General features: G+C 45.1%; 1 pseudogene; it reads right to left on the bottom strand.

Annotated features, from left to right (window-relative positions):
* Positions 1-4,482: 4,482 nt before the first annotated feature.
* LOC136642565 (5S ribosomal RNA) lies at positions 4,483-4,616 on the bottom strand (annotated as a pseudogene).
* Positions 4,617-8,251: the final 3,635 nt, after the last annotated feature.

Genomic DNA, 8,251 nt, shown 5'->3' with positions numbered 1-8,251 from the left:
GCTGCAGAATCTTGTATTTCATATCCTGGCTCAAAGAGGAACCAGCTGAATTGAGAAAAGCACAGACAGTATTGATGCAGTGGCGATAACCAGCAGCAAAATCCTGGCTGTCTTGGGAAGATGTAGCAACAGCACCTGGAGCAGAGGCAAAATTGGATATGCTAGTTTTCCTTATGCTAATAAATGGCATCCTGGTGCTGGCACTTGGCATTTTTTGTGTGCATGCCTTGGTTTTGTACCAGGGGAGGAGGAGCTAGAGGGGGAAAAGTGACCATTACCTTGCTTCTTGAGCCTGTGGAGTTGCTGCACTGTCATCTCCAGAATCTCCGCTTTCTCCAAACGTGACAAAGCTCTAGTATTCTGTGGAAGACAAAAACCCAAGAGGTTAAAAGGCACCTCTATATGGAGCTTCTGGAAAGGTTCAAAAGTGAATTCACTCCTGTTTACAGTTCTGCATGACATGTACACAGAGCCCATTGTGTTGCACTGATTCCTGCCCTGTTCCTGGTATAGCACATCACAGAAGAGGATCAACTCGGTATCATTGCTGCCTGCTCAGTGCAGGTTGTTTCAGAGCAATGGAATACATACTTTGCCTGCGCTTAACAGTAATTCTGAACTCAAGTAATACAAATGCTGCAACAAGAAAAGTTGAATTCTGCTATCTGTATACATTTGTGCAAATGTATATAATTGCACATAAGACAAGTGTAATGTGCTGGTTAGTGTGTTTAGGATTGGGGAGATGAGGGTTCAAATCCTACCTTGGCCATCAAACTTACTGAGTGACCCTGGGACCGTTAGACCTAACCCACAGGATTCCTATGAGGAGAAAATGGGGGTGCAGGAGACCTTGCATCCAGAGCTCCCTAGAGGAAGGGCGAGAGGAATGTAACCACAGATTACCTTGTGGTCATTGTGGTCAGAAATAATTGTGGTCTTTCTCTTATGGAGGTGAAGGACAAAGGACAATATTCAGCACTGAACTCACCTTTTGTTTGGGAAATCAGCAGCCACTTCTTAGCTTTGAAGATTTCAGAAGAGAATGGCCACATGCTGAAGTATATGTACAGCCTTGCCTTGCACAGCCTGAAGGATATGGCCCATGTACCTTTTATGCTTCCAATTTAGCACTTAGGTGTCTTAGGGCGCAATTCTAACCCCTTATGTCAGTGCTGTCCAGCACTGGCACAGCAGTGCCAATGGGACGTGTGCTGCATCCTGCAGTTGGGTGTCACTCACGGAGGCCTCCTCAAAGGGAATGTTTGTTCCCTTACCTCAGAGCTGCATTGCCCTTAAGTCAGTGCTGGAAAGCACTGACATAAGGGGTTAGGACTGCACCCTTAACTCAGCAAAAAATTTTTACCATCAAAATGTGCTGGTTGCAACAATCTTCTAAATTTTTGATAAGGTGTTCCCCGCGTATAGGATGTTAGTTGAGTTTTCAGATTTGGAGGGTGGTGGGGTGTGCTTTCAGCCATGTTCTGCCCTTGTAAGTATCTTAAGGCACTTGTTGGTCTGACTGCAGGGATAGATTGTTCTTCAAGGGGCCTTGCTATTCCTTGCTGGGGGTGCAGCAGTTACCTGTTGATCTGGGGTCTGTTGAAGTAGCTTCCTCAGCTGTTCCAGGCTAGCATTGATGCGAGCCCTGCGGCGTTTTTCAATCAGTGGCTTGATGGACTGGTGGAAGCAAGAGGAGAGAGTGGTGAACTATTGGCGAGAAACAAAGGCAGGAAGTAGGCCAGGGCTTTCAGCTGTCCAACAAGATCAGAAATATTTCTAGACAAAACTATCACAGTTGTACATTTGTAAGAGATGCTCAGGAGGACATTTTCTTTGGTATCTTTGAAAGGTAGGGCTAAATGTTTGTTGGGGCATAAGTTCTGGGGCATTTTAGTGCAAAGATTCATAAAGGGAAGGCCTTGCCCCTCTCATTTCAGATATTAAGTATTTTGGAAAGGCCAGCTCTCGGTGTATGTAGAAATTGGCAGCTTGCCACTCTACTGAGAGCAATGCCCATTTTTGCCTGCCTTCTGCTTCCTGCCTTTCAATTAGTTGCTGGTTCACAAAAGTGCAGTCTGTAAAATGCTAAATAAATAATATTCAGCTATATCCACAAAGATATCCTTCACAATAACAAAAAAAAAATTCCATAGTTATACTTTTGAAAATGTACTCAATTCCAGTCAACAATGTGAAGGGAGTTTCTATTGTTGGGGCAAAGTCTGGTCCTTTTGCAGAGACTCCAGTGGACTTGTACAAAAGTAGTGGTGTTTGGCTTTGAGGCAGTCACTTTTGGTTTTTATTCAATGTTCTCCTGCAGCAACTTTCAGCTGGTATGCCGCGGCACATTGCTGTGATGTGAAGGGTCCACAGGTGTGCTGCAGGAGTCTGGAGCACAGCTTTGAAAATTGCTGAAAATGTCTTCTGTGTGCTGAAGCTCTGTTTCTAGGGCAACTGTCTATAGCTGCAGTTTTCAAACTCCCAGGGAGTTTGAAAGCCGCAGTAAGTTCTTGCCCTAGAAACAAAGATACAGAAGTCGAATGAGTCTCCTGGAAGTGACATCACAAGAGGCGAAGACCATAGAGTAGACAATAGGGGTGGTACAGTGAGAACAACAACATTGAAAATTGCTGTTCTACTGTGTTGCAAACAAAACATTTTCCTTCCCATGCACTCCATAAATCTTAAGGATGAGTGCTTTTATTGGTTATTGTTATATATTTTGTTGTTGTTTTTCTTTTAATGTATTGCGACGACCTATGGTTTTAAGCAAAATTGAATTGAAAAATTCCTTCCCATGCTGCACTACCTAATACAAGGAGCTCACTCTGCCTTCTTTGTTAGAATTTGGGAGAAAAATGGAGAACTGGGATGTCTACATGCCTCATGGTGCAATATTGGGGGCTGGGAGGTGTGCAGTTAGGAGAACTAATAACACAGGCCTACAAAATTGAGTGTCAGAAAAGTTTTTCCCTAACTTTATGGTGGGTTGATATGAATTTGGGGTGCCAATTCCAAAAACCGCATCCGTTTTGCACTATCATGTCTAGTTTTAGAGATAGTATAGCCTCATTAGTGAATGGTTCAAGCAGCTTCCTTATGAGGAAGCCATGGTGTAGGCTTCCTCATGAGGAAGCTGCTTGAACCATTCACTAAAGAGGCTATGCAGTGTCTCCAAAACTAGATGTGATAGGGTAAAACAGATTCCATTTTTGGAATCGGCACCCCAAATATACCGAGGAACAGTGGCGTAGCTAATGATCATGTAGTCCGGTGCCAAGATCAAAATGTTGGCCTGGAAGTGATGTCACAACCAGAAGTGACATCACACCCGGGCTTTTTAAAAAGTGAAAATTGGGAGGAACCCACCTCCTCCCCCCACTGCAGCTCACCACCCACTTGCTCTGCTGCCTCCCCCCCCCCAGTCAGTGGCATAACTAAGGCATATATCTGCTACCTGAGGTCAAAGAAGATTTTGTAGCCCCCCCAAATGATAAAAATCAAATTTAATTAAATAAAAAGTTCCATGCTGCATCATAACAACTCATTGGCACTAAGAACAATTAGTCTCATAGGTTGGTTTGGAGTTCACTTTTTGGTTTGAAAATTCACTTTTTGTTCCACAAGGCAGTTGTTTCCATTTTCAGTTTAATTGGCCATAACATTTGAAAGAATACAGATATTCCAGTGCAGTTTGTTGCACTGCATTCTGAATTAAGTTACCTTTCCAATGATATATAACATGATGGTATTATTGATACATACTAAGATTTTCACATTTTTGGTCACTAGTGTTAAGCTCAGCTTGTTGCCCCCCTAAAGCTTGATGCCCGGAGCAACTGCTACTCCCTGCACCCCCTTAGCTATGCCACAGCCCAGGAATTGGTGTAAGCTTTAAGAAAGCAAAATGTGTGTTGGCCTGTGTATGTGCTGCTTGTTCTGATAATGGCTAGTTAATTTTTGTCCCTGCCCAGATTGTTTCGGAGCAGAGAACAATGCAAGACATAACGGGGAGGTAACTCTGTCCTTTTAAGGCAAGCTGTTAACAATTGTTGGCGGGATGGTGTTGGGAGCGGATGATGCTTCTTTAATCTGAACAAACTCACAACCTTTTATTAGTCTGACAAATGCTCTTTTAACTCGTAGCTGCTCTGAACAAGACCTAGTTTGCCCATGATTTTTAAGTAGGTGCAAGAAGAGACAGATGTATTTCAGATAAGTGTGGAGTCCTGGAGGGAATGCTGGGGGGAAGAGAGGCAGAAAAACTATGTCTTACCCTCACCCTTCCTACCAAAATGGAGTCCTGAGTAAGTGCATTGTGTAATGCAGCAAGAGATGTGTACTGTAGTCAGAATAAGGCCAATAGTGGGGTATGATTGTTGTGGCTAAGACTGACTTGGTCATAGTCCTCTTCACAGTAAGGCAGCAATTCTATGCACACTTGGTTGGCAACCTTAAGTCTCGAAAGACTATGGTATAAGCCTACAGCACCTGGTATTCCCAGGCGGTCTCCCATCCAAGTACTACCCAGGCCTGACCCTGCTTAGCTTCTGAGCCTGCTTAGCTTCTGAGATCAGACGAGATCAGGCACGTGCAGGGTAACAGTTGCTGTCCTTGGTATGCACACTTACCTGGGAGTAAGCCTCATTGAACATAATGATTGGGCTATAAGGTGCTCTAGCATAAGGGCCCTCCTGGATCAAACTAACGACCAACTACTCTAGCGTCCTTTTTCCCTACAGTAGCCCATCTGTAGCACCCAGAATGCACTGCTCCCATTAGCTACAGTTACTGTTAATCACATCAGGACAAAGGGGACTGTAACAAACTGGCACTAAAGGAAGCAGCATTATGGGTGGTATTACTGTATAAAGCTATTCTCTCCTGAGTTGAAGTCAAGTTTAATTTGTACTGTATTCCACTTTTCTGGCTTGGTGACACTCAAAGCAATTTACAACAGCAAACCAAAACAAGAAAAGTATCACAATCAATTGACACACACAATCAATAAACACCATTTCAGTAAATAATAAACATTAAATAATTTGTAATTAACTCAAGTGCAGCACCAAAGAGAAATACAGTATCATTAAATTGTGCCAATATGACAAATTACCTAATAAAATAATTGTCCTTCATTTGGATTGTCTTCTCTCTCGCCCCTCAGTAGCAAACTTTGCCTCTCTAACTAAGGCATCCTAAGACCTAAGCGCTTCCCAATCTTACTGTGGTCATGGCCCTATTCTTTTGTGGCAACCTCTCCTTTCTGGCTGTCCTGGGTGTTGCTATCCTGGATTGCACAAGATCCTGCGTGAGACAAGATGGTGGCACCTGGGAGAGCGAGGAAGATGGGTGCTGCCATCTTGCATCTGACAAGATTCTCATCAGATCTTGTGTGATCCAAGATGGAGGTGCCTGAGAGCCAGGAAGAGGTTGTAGGGGACATCCTGCAGCACCCCTGTGAGTTTGCCGCAGTTCCTTGTGGTGCCACAGCACACAATTTGGAAGCCATCACCTTTCCCAGAGCTAAATAAGCTGGCATTCTGAAGGTACATTTCCCAGGGGTATGCCCTTTGGGGTGTAAGCCAATCATGGCAGCAGTAGGCTTGGGAGGTATATACTCCCTTCCCAGAAAGTAAAATGTTCAAGCGGGTGCAATAGGCAATATCCATCACCATGAGTAACAATATAAGACGGTTCAGAAGAAAATCCCATTCAGTTCTACAAAGTATGTTTATGAGGGCAGCCAAGGTCTCTTTCAGCTATTGGCCCTGTAATTACTGTAGTCACTTCCTAACTAATTCCTCTTGGCCTCCTTCAGGAAACAATGAATTAAAGCAGTGGTTCCCATACAGTGAGCTACAGCTCCCTGGAGATCCAAGAAATCCTCATGAAAAACCTGCCACCCTATGCAATGTATAGGATTGTAATCCTAATGGGGAGTCTTGGCCAATGATCCAGCAGGTCAAGGGAGCCACCAGTCAAAAATGTTTGGGAATCACTGGATTAAAGGGCCGGTAGATGCTTTAAAATGCATCAAAGAGGGAGCTATTGAGCCCTTTATTTTTGCCTCATCCCAGCCATCAACCTGATTGAAAATAGCTTTTCTTCTTTTAAAAAATTGTTCCATTTCTGCATACTTGCACTTTTAGCATAAAAACAAAAGGAACAAAAACAGCACGATTCCACTTAGGGGAAATTGCCAATTTCCCAGTCATGTCACAAGCTTATCAAATGGGCTAGGTAAACAGTTGATCTGGCATGCGCTGCAGCTCAGAATGCTTGAAGCAGACCTGGCCCACCCCTGTGTGCAAGAGTGTGTCACTTTGCTGCCATCAGGACACCCACGCTACTGCATGCACGCACACCCTCAAGGAGATGCACTCTCTTGTCAAGGGGAAAAGAGACAAGGTATGAGAGGAGAAGGCTGCCAGCAGCTCCTTCGCTCACCCCGCATCCCTTTTGAAGCCATCCAGGAGATGATCAGGAAGCTCCTTGTCTGACCCTTGCAGGCTTCAAAAGAGACACAAGAGGAGCAAAGGAGCTGCCAACGTCCCTGCTCATTTGTCCTGTGCCTCCTTCGAAGCCTGCAAGGGTCAGAGGAGGAGCTCCCTGATCTGCCCCTTGCTGGTTTCAAGAGGAAGACAGGACAAGTACACAGCAGGGTTTGTAAGACAAGCAAAGGGGTAGTTTGATCCCAGGGTGAGGGTGCTTGTTACTCTGTCCAGCTTGCAGCTCAAAGTGACTGCTTCAGCCTGTCTCATGGTTTACAGCTGACACATCCATGATGCAAAGGAGCCCATTCACACTGTGCAGTGCATTGGGGGTCCAAACAGACCCCCCACACACACACACACACTTTGCTGCTGCAGATGCACTTTGTTGCTTACTGGCCCCCTTTCTCTATATGGCTGTTGAATCAATGCAGGGTACATTCCCACCACACTTGGCTTTGTTCATTTATTTTTCACATTTTTATACCACCTTTCCTCCAAGTAGCTCAGGATGGTGTACATACTTTTGTCTTCACAACAACCCTGTGAGGTTGATACTTACTGGCTCCATCACCCAGGAAGATTCAGGGCTAGTGGGAATTTGAACCTGAATTTTCCAAGTCTAAGTCCAGCTCCCAAACCACTACACCACCCTGGCTCTCAAATCATTGCCTGCTTTGTGTAAATAGCTTGTGCAGAGGAAGGCGTGAGACAGCTTCACCTTCTGGCTCCTTCACCTTCCTCCTCCACACACTTTAAAAGAGCCCAGTGGGGGAAGGAGCAATGTCAGGATTTTGTCCGCATGGCTCCTGAAACAAAAGAAGAAATGGAGAGTGCTCTGGGAGCCACTGGCGTAACTAAATCATCTGACACCCAGGGCCCATAAATTTTTGACACCCCCCCCCCCAATACAACAAAATTAATTAATCTAGTCTTCAAGTCTGGGCAAGAGCCCTACCTGCCCAGCAAACCTCAACCAACAAGGCAGAAGTTCAACTGGAAGCCCAGGTCTACCCACCTGGTTGACCTGGGCTCTGGAGTTCTCATGCTTCCCCAGACACAAACACTGGATCTGTCCCTGACTCAGTGACATACTCCCCCTGCATCTGGAGGTTCAATGTAGCCAACATGGTCAATAACCAATGATAGACTATAGTCCACCATGAATGTTAGAATCTGCTTTAAAAGTCAGCTAAGCGGGGGTGGGGTGGGGCCTGAGGTGGTTAAGTAGCCGTGTTTTTCTGAGCTCCTGGAAAGCTCTTGGAAAACACACTATTTCTTCCCAGAATCACGGGTCTGATGAGATCTGAGGATCAGTGGCCAGGAGAGGCCTCAATCCTACAGATGGTGTACGGTTTTGGAGAAGAAGAGTCCAGCCAGGGACTGTTTTTTCTCCAAGGGAACCCAGCCATCGATGTCGCTGATGGTGAGGATTCAATGTTGAAAATAAGCCGAAGGCTCCAAGGAGGGAAGGAAGCTGAAAGAAGCAAGTGAGTGTTGTTCCGTTGTGTGTGTCTGGCATTAATTGACTAATTGACTGCCTGATTAAGCTTTTGCCTGAGAGAAGGAGAAGGGGGGGCAGGCTTTCCCCCTCCTGGGAGAAGAGGAAGGAGGGGGAGGCTTTCTCTGCGTATTTGTTTGTTGATGTGAGAAGAAGCTTTGGAGGAGATCTGCCGAGCTTGTTATGGAAATATGAGTGCATAACTCTATAAACCTAAAATTTGTTGGATTACAAATCAACTGTCTTGGAATAC

The sequence above is a fragment of the Tiliqua scincoides genome, chromosome 2 (genome assembly GCF_035046505.1).
Source record: "Tiliqua scincoides isolate rTilSci1 chromosome 2, rTilSci1.hap2, whole genome shotgun sequence".
NCBI classification, from domain to species: domain Eukaryota; kingdom Metazoa; phylum Chordata; class Lepidosauria; order Squamata; family Scincidae; genus Tiliqua; species Tiliqua scincoides.
This window is presented reverse-complemented; position numbering and strand designations above follow the sequence as displayed.